Genomic DNA, 4,517 nt, shown 5'->3' on the forward strand with positions numbered 1-4,517 from the left:
AGAGGTAAAGTACAAACCAAAGCGCTCCTGGCTTTAGTAGAGGTGTCAATTAGACGCTGATTGGTACTTTATCTTTCCTCTCTTTTGGGGACATAGCAACATACCATGTGACATATAACTCCCATCTTAGTAAAGTTCTCCCTTCCAAGTTTTGAAAAATCTCCCCATAATAAAAGCTCACTTTCACTACAGACAGCTCTCTCCGTGTCTTGGATTCATCAGGATTTATGTGTTCAATATTTAATCTGCCTGTCAGTTCCTCTTTTTTTAATAGAACTAATTTGAGATTGGGACTGAGAAAGGACAGCAAGCCCCGTTAGCGATAATGTAGACATAAAGAAGATTACACTACATCCTCTGAAGTAATAGACTTTGACAAATATGTTCTTTCTACAGCTGCACTTCCTAGCAGCTTGGAGCAAGTGCTCACTCTGTGTCTAATCTGAAGTTTTAATTATTGTTATCAGGTTTTATTACATAAGCAGGACTACAATCAACTTCACACTTAAAGCACTGGAGAATTGTACCGGGAATACTGCAAACAGCTACATTTATATCCTATAGATCCTGCCAAATGTTTGCCGGAAAAATGTGCTTAAAAAAATGCAGCTGTTATCATAATTTCATAATGCTGCTCTGTGAGGATTTTTTGGGAAACTGATGTAATTTTCACAGCCAGTGACAGAAGCACAGAGGTTGCAGGGGTGCAACTATAGGGCGTAGAAGTGTGTGTGAATGTGTGGGAGGGGGGGGGGGTTGCTATTGGAGGTGGCTCTGCTAGTTCTTGCACCCACTAACATAATAATGGTGTAAGTTTCCACCCTTGGTCACAGGCAGTAACATTTTTCATTTAAAAAACACACAAAAAAAATTGCCTTTATAAACTAACAGTGATGCTCTAAAGATAACTCCTGGATGTGAATTATTTCCTGGATGTGATTTTTTTTGTTTGTTAACTTCCATCAAAAAGACCTCATATAAACCATCAATATTTATCAACATTTGCTTGATGAGTTTGAAGAAACTCAGGGAGCCTGAGGTGTGCTCCCAACACCCAGTGCAGTGACCTAAATCGTGCCTAGGGGCGTACTTATGGACCCTCTTCCAAAGTAGAAGGGCCCCGTTACTCCCCTAACCCCTCTCATCCATAAGGTGGAAGAGGGGAATAAGGAATCGTGGGTACTCTTTGCCAAAGCTCAAAGAGACCCTCTTTCCTCAACCCCTGGAAGGGTTAGGACGGTGGGTCATCGGCACCCGAAGGTTTGGAGAGACCTGCAGTACGCTTCCCTCCACCATACACACAGTCCAAAAAAACGTGACAAACTACAAAAAAGGAAAATAAATAAATAAAGATACCCCAGCCAGAAGGCCAGGGTGGGGGTGTGAAAAATTGTCCTACCCCAGCCAAAAGGCCCAGGGTAAGGACGTGAAGCACTAACCTAAAGGGAGAGTGCACAGTACAAGTGCCATACTAGTGCATGGTGTGTTGGCTCATCAGTGGAGTGTTCAGGCACCCCGAGTTTCCCCGGGAGGCAAAGTGCAGCCTCGGGCTCCAGGCAGCCAGGCAGCCAGCCAGTCAGTGTCCGACCAAGTGTTTCTCTGCTACCACCTAGGGCACTTTCCAGCCCCTGGCATGGGAATGGATATACTCCACTGGGCTATTCAAATGACTCCCTTAGGGGTTGAGGCCCCATCGGAAGAGCAATCTACTCAGTCTCAGTGTTTCTCACATCTCAAGGTTAAAGTACTAAGCTGGGCTTTTCGCTGTCTCTCCATCAGAGGCTACAAACCTCTGGAATGGGAGCAATCTACTCAGTCCCAGCATTTCTCTGCTGCTTGGGAATGGATACTAAACTGAGCCTTTCTCTGTCTCATCCTTCAGGGGCTATAAACCCCATCAAGAGAGTCAACTACTGGGATCAGTGTTTCTTCCCCCCCCCCCCCCCTCCCTCCTACCAGTGAGTTTACAGAAACAACACCTCCCACCACATGGCAGAGGTGAAGGTACTCAGCCAGACTTTTTCCCTCTCCCAGGCATGAGGGATCCCATCCCCTCCGCCCATCAGAGCAGTTACTCAGTCCAGCCTTTCTCTAGTCTTCTGCCAGGGGCTAGTCCATACCCACTGATAAGAACAGATCCTACACTTGATCTTAGCCAAAAGGCCGAGAAGCGATATTGATTTTAATGGCCCAACTTGATTATGTGCATATGGTATTTATCAAGTCCCACTTACTGTTACGCACCAAGTGAGCCAATCCATGTTCACTGTTGGAGAACAAAAACCCATGAATTACTGTAACCAGGGAGTAAAAGGGTCCAGCGTATCCTGCCGCTGGACATCCTAAAACAAATAGTGCCATAAGCACCCAAATTGATATGCATTACTGGCGGAGAAATCCAGCTGATCTGTGTTCTTGCTGAGCAACAGGATTTATCTTAGGTATTGGGGGTTTTAATTTAAAGTATTGGCATAATTAACAGTTAAGGCTTCTTTTTGGAGTTATGAGTAGGCAATACTGGTGCATCTATTGCATAGGTTTCTGCTATGCTGTCCTATACATGTATGGAGCTGGCATCAGTGGCAAACGCAGGATTTTCAGAAGGGGGTTTCCAGAAAGGCGGAGCAAAGCACGGAGATGGACACTTAGGTGACCCAGTATATGCCGGGTCAGTTAAAGTATTATAGATAGACCAAATGTATATAAATAATAAAAAAAAAATATATATATATACATACATACAGGGGCGTCAACAGCAGTGTATTACCCGTGGGCATAGCAATGTATTGGGGCCCCTACCGATCCTCCAGCGGTAGGGGTGGGGGAAGATTTGATGTCCTGCGGGTGGTAGGGGGTATTATATCAACCGCTCAGCATGTAGGGCCTGGATAAGTAATTTCCACTAATTGCCCCTTTACTGCACAGATGGTGGGAGAAGGGGGCATTGGGCTGAATGAAGGGGCACTGATACATAACTTCCAGGGTGGTAGAGGATATTTAATATGCAGAGGAGGGGTGTATAGGGGAGTGGGCTTATTATTCATAATTTTCTGGTGAGAGGACAGCTTGCTTGACTGCAGATATCTCCAATTCCCGGAAATAGATTTCTTAGATTTTAATTGAATTAAAAACTAGAGAATCCCACCTACCAAATGGTATTGGGGACTAGGAGATCAGATTTCAGGAGGCAGAGCAATCCGCCAACGAGTATATAACACTACATACCAGGTGTGTGGAGCTGGAGCAGTAACCAGCTGCTGGAAGGCTGGTATCTCTGGTTCTGGGAACAGTAGAGACAAGCTACTAGTGTCCATCAAAGAGGGAGAGTCCCAGCTTTTGGAATATACCCTCAGAAAAACTCTGTCAGACAGAAACTGAAATATCTGACTGGGAATAACAATTAACAGACTTGGATGGGGACCACTGCTTTGAAGTCAGATATCTCTGGTTCCCAAGGGCCGATTTTTACAATTCTTATACCCATGGAAAGAGGGCACCCTCAGCTTTCAGCTGAGGGCCCTTAGACTCCTGGGGGGTTTCTGGGTACTCAGAAACCCCCCCTGCGTGCGCTACTGGGCATGTGCATCATTAAGCCCTGTTTGAGCTATTAGCTTAAGCACAAACATTTCTTTACCTTGGATGTGCATTTCCCATAGACTAGAACATGGTCTACAGTCTTTAGAATCCTCTGCCCTAAAATAATTAGATTATTTACAATGGTTATTGTACGTTATATCACTGGGTTATAGCAATACATATTATTTCTATGTGTTTATCACATACTACAAATAGTAACACTACATACAACTAAAACACTGGCAATGTAAGTGGTAATATGTTCCAAATCGCTACATACTTCAAGATAACAGATAGTCATGCAATAGATCTCAAAATGCAAAACTGCTTCATGCTACCATTAATAGTTACATAGGAGGTTATTCTGGTCGGTGCGTACATTTCCGAAATCTTTCGGAGCGGCCCGCACACCATGCTGTGTGGACATCGTCCGAAGAAACGCCCACCGGACCTCCGCATACGGACGGACTCACACTGGAAGAACAGGGCGTGTTTACGGAAGACATCCAAACCTTACGTGTACGGTGGAAAAACACATATTCTGCACGGTCTTACAGCGTATGCACGGTCTTACCGCATCAGAACGGACAGGAACCTGGCCGTACGCATCGATGCAGTGTATTTACGCAAAAATAACCACTCTTATCTGACCTCCGAAATCGATCACATGACACACTTATGCAATTAGGCAACGTCATTAAAAAGTGTTTGTTTCCTATTGGAATTAATTAAATCCTAATACATACTTAAACACATTACTACTACATTCATTACAGACATTAACCCTTACATCATGTGAACATAACATACATCTATTGCTAATTAAAAATATTCTAAACAATTTACACATATACTGTTTAATGTCAAAAAAACACACAGACAACTTCTAACTGTTTACAACTATTTATTTTATGTACAACATTTAAAAAAAAAATAAAAAA

The 4,517-nt window shown here is 43.6% G+C and overlaps 1 pseudogene; it reads right to left on the reverse strand.

Moving 5' to 3' along the window:
- Positions 1–2,038: 2,038 nt before the first annotated feature.
- Positions 2,039–2,175, reverse strand: LOC146060892 (U2 spliceosomal RNA; annotated as a pseudogene).
- Between the last annotated feature and the right edge of the window lie 2,342 nt (positions 2,176–4,517).

The sequence above is a fragment of the Crinia signifera genome, chromosome 2 (genome assembly GCF_055691185.1).
Source record: "Crinia signifera chromosome 2, ASM5569118v1, whole genome shotgun sequence".
NCBI lineage: Eukaryota > Metazoa > Chordata > Amphibia > Anura > Myobatrachidae > Crinia > Crinia signifera.